This window comes from Ambystoma mexicanum, chromosome 2p (assembly GCF_040938575.1).
Source record: "Ambystoma mexicanum isolate Mex_15411 chromosome 2p, UKY_AmexF1_1, whole genome shotgun sequence".
NCBI lineage: Eukaryota > Metazoa > Chordata > Amphibia > Caudata > Ambystomatidae > Ambystoma > Ambystoma mexicanum.
The window spans coordinates 1057956484-1057971879 of NC_090923.1; positions in this window are offsets into that span (position 1 = coordinate 1057956484).

A 15396-nucleotide genomic window follows, 5' to 3' on the forward strand; every position below is an offset into this window, starting at 1 on the left:
CACATCCTTCAGAACCTTAAAACTTCCATTCGTCCAAATTGAAACTTACTTTGAACTTTTTTGTTATATGCATGCTCTTCGATCTTAAAATGGCATGTCTCGCCACCGTATTAGCTCCACATAAAGCATTCTTCGTCCATCACGTCATTGAAAAACATGGGCATTCCCGTCTCTTCTATAATAGCAATTACATATTCAGGTTCCAGGCACCAATTAAACATCTTACCTCATTTAGTTACTGGTGATGTGTACGACATCACGCTTCCTCTGCAAAAGCCTTCTTGAGACGTCAGTACTGGTGATCCATTTAATAAATTGTAATACTGGAGCACAGGAGTGCCTCTCCCCTCCATCTACCTTGCTGCAGCATCATATTAGCCTTGCCAGGTTATACTGCAACAAAGAAGGTGAGTGGGATAAAATGGCTGCTGTTGCGGTGCCTGTTCACCCCTGCATCGACACCCAGAGGATGCACCCGCCCCTGCATGTAGCCGATTGGCCAGCCATCAACCTTTTCCAGGTGCTTCCTAGTAGCTGATAGGTTGCACTGGCCCCCACCGAAGGCCCACAGTTAGGGCCACCATTGTTTCCTGTCTACTCCATTTTCAATACGGGAGCACAGGAGTGCTTCTCCCCTCCACCTGCCTCGCTGCAACATCAGTTCAGCCTTGCTGGGCTATAGTGCAATGAAGAAGGTGAACAGGATAAGATGGTCACTGATGCAGCGCCTGTTCACTCCTACATCGACACCCAGAGGATGCGCCCGCCCCTGCATGGAGCAGAATGGCCAGCCAGCAACCTTATCTAGATGCTTCCTGGTAGCCGGCAGGCTGTGCCGGCCCCCGCTGCAGGCCCACATTTAAGGCCACCATTGATTCCTGTCTGTCCCTGTCCGGAACCAGCCTGGTACTGGCCGTTACACTGCGACCCATGGTATGTAGTCAACCGGAAGGTATTTACCAGGCTATCTGCACCTTCTGTTCTTCCTTGCTCATCCGCAGTATACCCCTCACTATTCTTACCTGACGCTGTACCAAGCTACACTATCACTACTCATTCAGTCATGTCCTGTACCCCATTGTTGAATGTCCCTACATTTACTTCACCTCCTGGCGCTCACTGCCGTAATGCTCGTCTCACAAGTCGCACAAAGTCAATCCGACACCATGAAGTCACTCCCATCGATATTCTGCTGAGGAATCTCCGTTTGGATCCAGAACATTCGCTGGTATTAAAGCTTTGAAAGTCACCTAACTACACACCAGAGAACAGAATCAAAATACTGTTGGGCCACAAGTCCAGTAGGAGCGGTTCTATGCCTACGATGGACCACCCAACCTCGCGCGTTGTCCTGCGATCGCTTTTGCCTACTTCTAACCGCAAGAATCTCTGCCTGCCTCAGTGCAAGGCATGCCCCCTGCACCAAAGCCAAGTATTCACATCTAAAGGTTCTAGCGACCATATGTCTAACTTAAGCAAGATACCTGTGCCAAATCACCCTACTGTGCCTTCCGACATAAGCACTACTGCCACATTAGGCACTGCCTCCAATGCACCTTTGTCAACTTCCAGTACTATTTTGTTGCCTAATGCCTCAACTGTGCCTTTGCCAATTGTCGTTACTGCCCCTCTGCATACTGCCTCCACTGCTCCTTTGTCAACTCCTAGTACTGTTTTGTTGCCTAATGCCTCAACTAGGCCTTTACCAATTGTTGTTACTGCCTCTCAGCATACTGCCCCCATTGAGTCTCTGCCTAGTGTTAGTACTGCTGTGTCTCCATCAATGACTAGCACTGCCAGCATGTCTACTGTTAACACTACCTTAATGGCTAATTCCACTAATGGGACGCTCAAGTCGAAGGTCAGTAACGTAGCAACATCATATGCGAGAAATCAGTTTAGCCTTGCCGGGCTATAGTGCAATGAAGAAGATGAACAGGATAAGATGGTCACTGATGCAGCGCCTGTTCACTCCTACTTCGACACCCAGAGGATGCGCCCGCCCCTGCATGGAGCAGAATGGCCAGCCAGCAACCTTATCTAGATGCTTCCTGGTAGCCGGCAGGCTGTGCCGGCCCCCGCTGCAGGCCCACACTTAAGGTCACCATTGATTCCTGTCTTTCCCTGTCCGGAACCAGCCTGGTACTGGCCGTTACACTGCGACCCATGGTATGTAGCCAACCGAAGGTATTTACCAGGCTATCGCCGCCTTCTGTTCTTCCTTGCTCATCCGCAGTATACCCCTCACTATTCTTACCTGACGCTGTACCAAGCTACACTATCACTACTCATTCAGTCATTTCCTGTACCCCATTGTTGAATGTCCCTACATTTACTTCACCTCCTGGCGCTCACTGCCGTAATGCTCGTCTCACAAGTCGCACAAAGTCAATCCGACACCATGAAGTCACTCCCATCGATATTCCGCTGAGGAATCTCCGTTTTGGATCCAGAACATTCGTCCACAGAAAGCTGGTATTAAAGCTTTGAAAGTCACCTGACTACACACCGGAGAACAGAATCAAAATACTGTTGGGCCACAAGTCCAGTAGGAGCGGTTCTATGCATACGATGGACCACCCAACCTTGCGCGTTGTCCTGCGATCGCTTTTGCCTACTTCTAACCGCAAGAATCTCTGCCTGCCTCAGTGCAAGGCATGCCCCCTGCACCAAAGCCAAGTATTCACATCTAAAGGTTCTAGCGACCATATGTCTAACTTAAGCAAGATACCTGTGCCAAATCACCCTACTGTGCCTTCCGACATAAGCACTACTGCCACATTAGGCACTGCCTCCAATGCACCTTTGTCAACTTCCAGTACTGTTTTGTTGCCTAATGCCTCAACTGTGCCTTTGCCAATTGCCGTTACTGCCCTTCTGCATACTGCCTCCACTGCACCTTTGTCAACTCCTAGTACTGTTTTGTTGCCTAATGCCTCAACTGTGCCTTTGCCAATTGTCGTTACTGCCCCTCTGCATACTGACTCCACTGCACCTTTGTGAACTATTAGTACTGGTTTGTTGCCTAATGCCTCAACTAGGCCTTTACCAATTGTTGTTACTGCCTCTCAGCATACTGCCCCCATTGAGTCTCTGCCTAGTGTTAGTACTGCTGTGTCTCCATCAATGACTAGCACTGCCAGCATGTCTACTGTTAACACTACCTTAATGGCTAATTCCACTAATGGGACGCTCAAGTCGAAGGTCAGTAACATAGCAACATCGTATGCGAGAAATCTGCCAGCAAAAAATAGCCATGCCCCCTCAGACCTCGCTAGCAACACCAGCCATGCCCCTACAAGCAAAAACGAAGCCCCACTCCCTCAACACTCCCCCATGACCGCAATCTAGCTCTATTGAATGCCCGTTCACTAACGGCACATGCCCTGGATATCCACGACTTGCTAACTATAAACAATCTTGATGCCTTGGCCATCACTGAAACCTGGCTTCATTCTGCCTCAGGCCTTCTGCTCTCCCTGGTCATCCCTGCAGGATATGCAGTCTTTAGAAGGTGGTGGAGTGGCCCTCATTGCCAAAGACCCCCTGGTCATCAGACAGGTTTCATCTACCCTGAACAACAACAAAGACATACTCTCTCTCAAATGGATCACGTCTCCTCCTTCCAATATGATCACTATTCACATCATTGATTATTGACCGCCAGGTTCCACCCTCAGCTTCGAAGAGGACTTACTACTCCTCCTAAGTAATCATCTCAAACCCACCTCTCAAATCCTTCTCCTGGGGGATATGAACTTGGGCCTTAACGACCCCCTTGACACTACAGCCAGTTCACTAGTTACCACCCTCATTGCTCTTGGCTTTGCCCAACGCATATGCCATCCCACTCATATCAAAGGGCATATGCTAGACAGGTTGGCGGACTTGAACTGCCACACAGTTATCAAAACAAACTCACCCTGCCCCTGGTAAGACCACCATGTCATCTCCTTCTCACTCCCAGCCTGCTAGTATACCAAGCCTGCTGCCAGATCAACCCCGCCCACTCTTGCTCGCAGCTCCCGCAAACTCACCAAAGAGAACCTCACCCCTTTCCTCAAAGAACTTAACCCGGACTGCCTCAAAACTACAGACTCTGAGTTCTTAGCGGAACACTACGTCAATACCCTCACTAACGCCATCAACACCATTGCCCCCCTAGTCGCGAAAAAAGCCAAACCAATTACCCACACCAAAGCCTGGTACACCCATGATCTTACCACCCTTAGAGCTGAAGAATGAGCTGCAGAATCCAGCTGGAAAAATAATCCCACTGAACTCTTATACCCAAGAGCTCTTTAAGACGAGGTAGCACTACTCAGAGGTGGATGGGGATGCAGAAGTTACTCAAACATCAATAATCAAAACGACGCAGGAAGTTGGCAAAGTGCGTTTCTGTTTTATTATAAATTGTCTAAAACAGGGATTACAACGGACATCATCAGACGTCGCTCAGCACGATCTCAACATATTTCAGAAAAAACAGTTCTTTTATAACAAAAACTCGTCATTGCTTATGTCATACTATGTGGCGAACTACAAAAACCTATGAGCAACAGTGGTTGGCTTTCAGGGAACAGCTCAGTATACGTTCTATATAGCCAAAGGTTATACTTGGGTATCTAAAGTCAGGTGGGCAACTAAACCCATCCCAAATAACTGGTCATCATCATTGTCACTAAATACACAATGATTCATTGGTTACACAAACCATAGGGCTTTTCATTACATGACCCTCTATGATTGGTTTGGCACCCTTTTACCCTGCTATAATATTGCACACGCTAGCAGCACGCAGGCTACCATTCCAGGTGCATGGAGGTTTGGCGTGATCATGCCTCCACACCAATTAGCCCAACATCTATCATCACTTCTACAGTCTGTTAGACAATTAAGCTTTGAACTTGGCCTTGTAGAAGCTTCTTGCGCCTGAGAAATAAATGGAGTGTGGCATCGTCTGTCTCTCAGTTTCGGTGTCACTTGACCCAAGCTATTTCGATCTCACCCATGTGAGTCGAAGATCACTCTTTTGAGCCTCTTGCAGCATTTAATCCAATTAAATGATGAACTTTTGATGCCTTCCGTGTTTTTTCATAAGCTTCAAACAGGACTTTGTTCTTTTCTCACGTTCTTTGTAGCCTTTTTTGACATGTGTCCATTTCACTGTGGCCTTGTCTACTTGCTGCTGGGCCAGCCAAGCCTTTCTCTAAATTCAACCTGCAGTCAGTAATTTCCAACTGCGCCACACACTGAAAATCCTTTTCACTCACAGGATTCAAAGTGTGTTGCAGAACATCCATGATCTGTACATTCCTATACATATACATTGGCACATTGCTGCAATCTAATTCACTATGTAGCCAGCCTTATGATTACTTTTCCTTACTTGTGTTTCTGCATCAGTACAAGTGTAAACTGATTTACATATTCTTCATTGTTTCTGTAGCATGAGCATCTTCATCTCGAGTCCGAAATGTTGCTTATCTTTACCACCTCTTCTTCAGCTCTTAAAGAATGTGTATTTTCTTTCACCTCACTCATCTTTTCTGGGCACGTCACTTCTTACTTTACATGATGTCATCAGACTTTTCTCTCCCTCAAATATACAGTTCTTCTGGCACTTCATACAAAAGAACACTAGGGCCTCATTACGAGTTTGGAGGCAGCCATGGTGCCATTAGCACCATGGCTGCCTCCAAACCGGGCTCCATTACCGGGTTCCTGCAATGAGGACTTGCCAGGTCATTCTGACATAGGAGGACCCGGTAATTCCTCCTTGCAGGAACCATTCCCCATTCCCATTTGAGCCCACATAGGAATGGGGAGGCAGGTAATAACGGGCACATAACAACTGGCCCGTTATTACCTCCCTCTTCCCCTCGCGGGACCCGGAAAGGATGCCTGGTTTTGCCGCAAAGGGAACCTCGTAATCGGCGCTCCAATGAATGGGGCCCCATTCATTACGGGAGTGCAAGGGTGGTAATGAGGCCCTATGACTTCGCACATTTATGTATGGTTTTCTCAATGGGAACTTTGTCTTGAAGGTTTTCTGCGGTGTAGGCATTCTTACTGGAAATGCACATGTCATCATTTCTGGTTCCGAACATGTAGGTAACATGGGGGCGGAGCTTTGAGTGTGGGTATCTGACTCCACCTCTACACCACTGTAGCATCAAAAAAGATCTTCTCAACCCTGTCCAATAACTACAAAACAGCCATCCTTCAGGCAAAAGCTGCCTCCTTTAATACTAATGCAAACTCCAACGCAAAGGAGCTATTTGCCATCCTCAAAGAACTGGAATCACCACTCCCTCAAGCTTCCCTGATACTTAAGGATTCTGCCTGCTCTAATGCTATCCAGACTGCCGTTCTGCTCAAAATTGACACACTAAAAGAGAAAATTCAGACAAGAAAAGCATGTATCACACAACTGCCTGTAACAGTGCCTACCCGTTCTATGAACAATGCAGAGGCTCCTCAATAAAGGTTAGAGGAGTTCAATAAATAGAGGTTCAATAAAGTGACTCTACAAGAAACGCTCAATATCTTACAAAGTCTAAAGCCGTCCTGATGCAAAGGGGACATCTGCCCAGCTACATTAATCAAAGAATGTGCCTTCAAATTGGCCACATTCATTACAGCCGTTATCAATGCCACATTCAATACATTAATAGTACCCACCTGCCTTAAAAAAGCTTGGGTACTGTCACTACTAAAGAAACCTTTGCTTGATCCCTCTGTCGCAAATAACTACCGACCCATTACCACTGTACCATTTCTCCTTAAAATTCTAAATAGAGCAGCCTATTTATAAATTCAACACCATTTAGAATCCAATAGGATCGTAGGCATCAGACAATCAGGATTCCGACCGGGCCATGGCACTGAGTTCGCACTCTTGGACCTCAAAATCCAATTGGACGCTATCGAGGATGAAGGAAAGTTGGCCATGCTCTTGCCCCTTGATCTGTCCACTGCCTTCGACTTAGTCGACCATCATATCCTGTGCCATCACCTCACCTCTGCAGCTGCCTTCTCACAGGAAGCTGGTGCCTGGATAGCCTCCTTCCTTGAAGGGAGAGTGATGAAAGTCTTTGCTAACAATGCCTGGGCCTCATCCTCCCTCATTTTCTGTGGGGTACCGCAAGGCTCTTGTGTCTACCCCACACTCTATAAAACATTTACAAAATCTCTCTTCAACCACTTGGACTCACTCGGCATAGCCTACACCAACTATGATGCCACAGATTCTCATTCCTCTCTCAGGCTCATTCCTTGAAGACTACACCTCCCTCAGCTCCACCTACGCCACCATACAAGTCTGGATGGCAACCCACGGCCTTTGCCTCGTTGATGAGAAAACTGAGCTTCTCATTGTGGAATCGGCGGTGGATCTTAAAACGCTGGACCCTCAATAATCCAGCTTTAACATTAAAGGCTCCATGATCCCAGTCTCCTCTGCGGTAAAAACACTAGGAGGGTATCTTGACACCACTCTCTCCTTGTCAAGCCAAGTCAATACCATTTCATCCTCAGCAGCCTACACTTCAAATCAGCTCAATGCAGCTAGACCTTTCCTCTCCGCTGACAATTGCCTAACAATTGCCAGGGCTGTGGTGGGCGGCAAGTTAGATTATTGCAATGTCCTCTTTGCTGGCACTTCGACGCAGAATCTAAAAAACCTCAAACCATCCAAAATAATGCCCTATGAGATGCCCTCAATATCCCACGCACTGAGCAAATTTTTCAGCTGCACGCTGAGCCGCCCGCTGGCTACCTACCAAGGAAAGAATCCTTTTCTAAACCCTCGCTATCACCTACAAGTATATCTCCAACTTGGCTCCTCCTTACTAGAACCCCAAACTCACACAGGTTGGTCCTACCCGAGTTCAAAAGAACTAAAGCAGGAGAGTCAAGCTTTCCAGTCCTGGCAGCCGAACACTGGAACTCACTCCCACCTACCTTGAGAGCAGAAGAATCTCTCTGGGTCCTCCGCAAAGCCTTAAAAATGTGGTTGTTCACCTAACCAATCTTCCTTACTGTGTCTTCCCTGTTTAAGGCTCTACCTATATATCATGACCACTGTTTCTTAACAATGTACCTAAGCTTTCACCATACCATGGGCTCATGTAACATGTTTAAGCGACCCGGTGCCCTCGGGCTTGCGCATGCTCTACAAATAGACAAATAAAAATAAATAAATAAATCACTTTTCCTTTTCCGTTATGTATGTGGTTTTGTCATTATATCCTAGGGAGCTTTCCTCTTACAGCATCACTATGTGGTGCTATAAACTAACCGGTTGGCTGTCCTGGGAACCCCTCGATCTCATGTAAACAGTACTATGTAGTGTGAAGCTTTTCAATATGCATCAGCTTTTAACTTTTGACCATACCCAGTGCTTAATTTGTGGGGGTGGTTGCCAGTGCCCAACACCGGGACTCTTTTTTGGGCACTGGAACTCATGCGGAGCCAGCGCACGTGCCATTGCTTTGTTTGTTCTTCCACTTCGCCTTGCTTCGATTATAAATCATGGGGCCTCATTACGAGTTTGGAGGCAGCCATGGTGCTATTAGCACCATGGCTGCCTCCAAACCGGACTCCATTACTGGGTTCCTGCAGTGGGGACTTACCGGGTCATTCCGACATGGGAGGACCCGGTAATTCCTCCTTGCAGGAACCATTCCCCATTCCCATTTGAGCCCCCATAGGGCTCAATGGGAAAGGGGAGGGAGGTAATAATGGGCACATTACAAGTGGCCCATTCTTACCTCCCTCTTCCCCTCGCAGGACCCGGAAAAAACGTCTGGTTTTACCAGACGTCTGGTCCGGGTCCTGCAAAGGGAACCTCGTAATCGGCGCTCACGGAATGAAGGGTGCCGGTCCCGTACCGGCACCCTTCACTCCGTGAGCGCCAGGGTGGTAATGAGGCCCATTGGGATTTGTCATTCTAATCTCGATCTCTCTCGTGCTTGCCGGTTGCAGGCCATGGCTGGCTGGGCCTGGGAGGGGCCAGCAATAGCAATGAACAACAAACTGTTACACACAGCCAATGAAAACTACCATTCTTTTGTTACTATGCAGTATTTGATACATTCTGTATAGTAACAAAGAATGTGCAGTTTTTATTGGCTGTTCATCTGAGCCAGTGAAATTACATGGTGACATGTTGTTGTTGCCACAGGAGGCAGCACGGTGCCACCTTCATTTCACGAGTTACTGTGAAGTGAAGGTGTCGAGGCGTGGCGACGTCGGTCCTGACTTGTGAGAGAGAGAGCCTGCCCTGCTGCACTGCGTAGTGCAGCCTAGTTGCTTCTGGGGCCCCCTCTGCCTGCTTTTTCATTTGTGCGGGTGCCAGTGTGCGCACCCGGCGCCCCCCAGCCTGAGGCCCCGACAGGAGACCAAGTCCCAGCTGGCAAAGCAGGTAAGTCACTTGTTGCTGCGTGCGGTGCAGCCGGAGGCTGTCACAGTCAAGTGATCAGGCAAGGAAGGCCCAGGTCGGGGCTCGGGCAGCGGCATGGTCCCCTGGTGGTGTCCTGACTGCCCAGGAGTCAGGACCACACCAGGGGCCCATCCGCGCCCAGACTTCTGTCTGTGTGACCTGTGTGCAGTGTGCTGCTGACTGCAGTCAGTGCCAGGTCCAGGCCCAGGCCAATTTCTGTTAACAGGGGCTGCCGGCTGCCGCAGACTGAGTCGGATGACTCTGCCGCGGGTGGCCGGGCCCGTGGATTGTGCCCAAAAGTATGTTTTTTACTTTTTTCTTCAAAAACCTGACCTTACGTGGGGCCGGTGGCCAGGGCCACGCCCCACAGAAGGTAGGTTTTAAAAGAAATAACTTATTTTGAGTGGCGGCTGTGGCCCATCACTTCGAAAGTGATGGGCCCCATCCGCCCAAATATACGTTTTTTCTTTTAAAATCTTACCTTCCATGGGGCCGCTGCGCTGTGCACCTATTTTTGTCATCATCAGGCTCAGCATGGCCGTGGCAGTGGTGGCCCCACGGAAGGTAGCTTAAGTGATTGAGGCAAGGCAGGACAAAGCCCAGGACCGGGCAGGGCACGGGCGGCAGCGTGGTCCCACTAGTGTCTGTCACAAAAAGAATGAATTGTCGTTTGCAACTTTGGCCACTTTTTCATTGGTGTCGAGCCCGACTCAAGACAATTGAATGCCCCAGTCCGACCCTGGATAGCATTCATCTAAGCGAAACATGAACTGTGAATTTTTGCATGGGTGTTTCCGTTCTTCCTTTTAATGTTATCGGCCTCATTAGTTCACAAACAAGCTTCAGCGAGGGGACCTGGAACGGTGCACGTATTGGGCCGAAACCGAACTGGCTGCACTTCGCGAGAAAAGCCAATGCAAAGACGAACTTCTGAAATGCCTTTTCAGGCTTAAAGATACACACATGGAAACTAGACGGGGATAAACATGGTGCACGTGCCCACTAATCTGTCGTCATAAATAAAAGCACTAGTTGAGTATTCGTGTATAATTCTCAACCGTCTTTTACTGTCATTTCTTTGCATAATTCCAGCGCATGTTTTATATCCTGATGTGTGGTTTATACACCAGATGCGGCCCCTTAACCTGGGTAAAATACGCTCTGAGCATGTGCTCCAAATGAGAGCACATGCAATCCTCAGATAGAAATCCTCAGATGGGAAGTGGGTGTCTGTTACACCCCGCAGTTTAATGAAGTATGTCAAGAACATGTCAGTGGGAAGGAGGTATCCGAATATGCATTCTCCTCTGGCTCCTGAATATTGGGTGACAAAACATATTTAGTTTTTTTAATATGTGTTAAGGTTGAAAGAGGCCCTAAAGCAGAAGTAGCACAGGCTGTTGATTTCACAACGTCTTGCAGAAATGACTTTTTCCATGTTATACAACGCCATGCTCATGTTTGAAGGAAGGGTGAAGGGGGATGCATTTATGAGATGTGATGACTGATAAGGGCTTGAGAGTAAATTGATTATACAAAACACCTGGATGAGGTGACTGAAGAAAGGGCTGAGGGAGGGTGCTTTTCCAGGAGGTAATCGATTAACAGTACTTGGTTACTTTAACAGACTGTCAGATGGAGCAGAAGGGGTAGAGACAAATACAGTGCAACAGTGACTGAAACAGAACGTTTTTTATTTATTTGCATTTTTAAAGCACTCACACAGCCCAGGGGCATCGAGGCGCAGTTACAGGAGGAGCATGTCTTAGTTGCGTATTTACTACTAGCCTGTGCCAGCCGTTGCTGCAGCGCCAAACATGTGACATGGAGCAGCAGCTTTGTGATGGGCTGGTGGTGGGCCGATCTAGATAGGTCTAGCACTGAACTGGGGCGGCAGGCGCGTCCGCGCGGAGTGCTGCACCGCGCCTACAATGAGGGCCGCTCTGCGCCCGCACTGGGGTCGGAGTTGCGGATGGCGCCGCGCCCGACATTATGGGGCCAATATTCTTTGGCCACTGGCACTTATTTTTTTTACAAATTAAGCACTGGCCATACCCTACTGTCAATTAGACCATTTCAGTCACTTTGTGTAAGAAAAATGATTTCCTGCTCTTTCCTTAATAGTCTTTCTTTATCTTGAGGAAATCTTTTCAGTATGCATCAGCTTTTAACTTATGACCATTCGATGCTGTCGTTTAGACCTTTACTGTTTTTTTGTTGTAAGGAAAATGATTTCCTGCTCTTGCCTCACTAGTCTTTCATTGTCTACGGCTAGATCCCTACCTTTCATGAATTTTTAGACAACTGTACAACATAGGTCCTCAGCGTTATGTTTTAATGCTACAAAATGATTAAATGGCACTGTGATGATTTCATTTTTAATACAGCTTCCGTGTTCTGTAATCCTGGTTCTCATTTTCCTCTGTCTTTCCAATGTATAATAAATTACATGGTAGGGTTCGAAATTGAGGGCAGCTGGGAGCTATTTTTCTCCTGCCTGTTATCTAGAAGAGCCTGGTGAGCTTGACACCAACAGCTACCAAGAGCTACTTTTGCCTCCCCAGGTCAACTGACGCCACAAAAACACCTATGTGAACTTTACTTTGTGAATTTAGGACAATCTATAAGCAAACATTGGGACACATCTTTACGACACCTAAAACATAAGGAGCCATAAGTAATGGACAAAATGATATGTTTCCATCGTATGTGAAAGTTAGATTTGTGGAATGTTATGTACCAGCTCCTTGGTCCCCAGAGGTAGCTGCTGGTCACTGGTTAATGCTGGATACCCATGAGCTGCGTTTAGCTCCTGCTTATCCAACCTTAATTTCGAGCCATGACATGGGCACCAGAGAGCATACACAACCATCTCTGTATTGCAGTTAGTAAACTCTCGTTGTTGCCATGGGGTATTCAAACCCAAGTCACGCTCAACACTTCGGGTAGACTCTTTTCTTTTTGGACTGTAATTCAGATTTCATTTTTCGTGCAAATTTCTTTTAAGTTCCTGCTCCTGCCATAAGGGACAAGGTAGAGAAAGCCCATCAGATGGGATGGATTTGTAAACAAGAAGCTGTTTTCCTTGTGAAGGAGAACCCGAGGATCCACACATTTGATATCCTTCCTAAAATCCACAAGTCTCTAACCAAGGCATCAGGGAGACCTGAAGTTTCAGGGATAGTCTCACTGTTAGAACCCCTATCCGAATTCGCCAATGTTCACCCGAGTTCATATATGAAAGAAATAAAATCGTATGTTCAGGATACTACGTCAGTGATCATATTGGTGGAGGGCACTACTTTTGACCGTGAGAGAGAGATTTTGGTCTTGATATCACGTCATTGTACACAATGACCCCAAAGGTGGGCATGTTAAATATGCTAGAAGAACTGCTATATTTAAAACGTCAGAATGCAGCAACACCAAAGTAATTTGTCATGTGGTACAACGAAATGACGCTCACAGAAAACTATTTCATTGTGTCAGGATGACTTCTAAAAATTGATATAAAAATAGATCCTACACATCCGCCGGCCCACCTCCGAGAAGGCCCTCCCTGAAAAGGCCCTGTTTGCCCCTGTGATCAGCCTCAGTCACCGAAGATCCCCGACGAGGGCAGGAGCCCTCTCCTCACTGTGAGTGAATGCGCGATAGAGATCAGCTGAGCTGCGACCTCATCTGCGACGACCAGCTCGAGCATCGTGACATCGAGCACCGTGTGCCCCAGCCCCTCAGGAAGTGTGCGCCAAACATACCTTTGTGCACTGCATCTGACACCTGAAAGCCTACCTATATTCCACTGCACCTCCGGTAAGCCTGCATCTAGGCTTTACCTAATACGATCGTGTTATGGTGCTGCCTGCACCTAAGATGGCGGACTGTTTCATCCGGAACGAAGCGATGCGTTGCTAAGTAACGTGGGCCATAAAGATCCCACACATCCGCCGGCACAGGCGGAAGCCAGCCCTCCTCCGAGAAGGCCCTCCCTGAAAAGGCCCTGGTTGCCCCTGTGATCAGCCTCAGTCACTGATGATCCGTGACGAGGGCAGGAGCCCTCTCCTCACTGTGAGTGAATGCGCGATAGAGATCAGCTGAGCTGCGACCTCATCTGCGACGACCAGCTCGAGCATCGTGACATCGAGCATCAAGCACCGTGTGCCCCAGCCCCTCAGGTAGTGTGCGCCAAACATACCCTTGCACATTGCATCTGACACCTGAAAGCCTACCTATATTCCACTGCACCTCCGGTAAGCCTGCATCTAGGCTTTACCTACTACGATCGTGTTATGCTGCTGCCTGCACCTAAGATGGCGGACTTTTTCATCCGGAACGAAGCGATGCGTTGCTAAGTAACGTGGGCCATAAAAATCTCACACATCCGCCGGCACAGGCGGAAGTCGGCCCACCTCCGAGAAGGCCCTCCCTGAAAAGGCCCTGTTTGCCCCTGTGATCAGCCTCAGTCACCGATGATCCGCGACGAGGGCAGGAGCCCTCTCCTCACTGTGAGTGAATGCACGATAGAGATCAGCTGAGCTGCGACCTCATCTGCGACAACCAGCTTGAGCATCGTGACATCGAGCATCGAGCACCGTGTGCCCCAGCCACTCAGGTAGTGTCCGCCAAACATACCTTTGCACACTGCATCTGACACCTGAAAGCCTACATATATTCCACTGCACCACCGGTAAGCCTGCACCTAGGCTTTACCTACTACGATCGTGTTATAGTGCTGCCTGCACCTAAGATGGCGGACTGTTTCATCCGGAACAAAGCGATGCGTTGCTAAGTAACGTGGGCCATAAAGATCCCACACATCCGCCGGCACAGGCGGAAGCCGGCCCACCTCCGAGAAGGCCCTCCCTGAAAAGGCCCTGTTTGCCCCTGTGATCACCCTCAGTCACTGATGATCCGCGATGAGGGTAGGAGCCCTCTCCTCACTGTGAGTGAATGCGCGATAGAGATCAGCTGAGCTGCGACCTCATCTGCGACGACCAGCTCGAGCATCGTGACATCGAGCATCGAGCACTGTGTGCCCCAGCCCCTCAGGTAGTGTGCGCCAAACATACCTTTGCACACTGCATCTGACACCTGAAAGCCTACCTATATTCCACTACACCTCCGGTAAGCCTGCATCTAGGCTTTACCTACTACGATCGTGTTATGGTGCTGCCTGCACCTAAGATGGCGGACTGTTTCATCCGGAACGAAGCGATGCGTTGCTAAGTAACGTGGCCAATAAAGATCCCACACATCCACCGGCATAGGCGGAAGCCAGCCCACCTCCGAGTAGGCCCTCCCTGAAAAGGCCCTGTTTGCCCCTGTGATCAGCCTCAGTCACCGATGATCCGCGATGAGGGCAGGAGCCCTCTCCTCACTGTGAGTGAATGCGCGATAGAGATGAGCTGAGCTGCGACCTCATCTGCAACGACCAGCTCGAGCATCGTGACATCGAGCATCGAGCACTGTGTGCCCCAGCCCCTCAGGCAGTGTGCGCCAAACATACCTTTGCACACTGCATCTGACACCTGAAAGCCTACCTATATTCCACTACACCTCCGGTAAGCCTGCATCTAGGCTTTACCTACTACGAGCGTGTTATGGTGCTGCCTGCACCTAAGATGGCAGACTGTTTCATCCGGAACGAAGCGATGGGTTGCTAAGTAACGTGGGCCATAAAGATCCCACATATCCGCCGGCACAGGCGGAAGCCGGCCCACCTCTGAGAAGGCCCTCCCTGAAAAGGCCCTGTTTGCCCCTGTGATCAGCCTCAGTCACTGATGATCCGCAACGAGGGTAGGAGCCCTCTCCTCACTGTGAGTGAATGCGCGATAGAGAGCAGCTGAGCTGCAACCTCATCTGCGACGACCAGCTCGAGCATTGTGACATTGAGCATCGAGCACTGTGTGCCCCAGCCCCTCAGGCAGTGTGCGCCAAACATACCTTTGCAC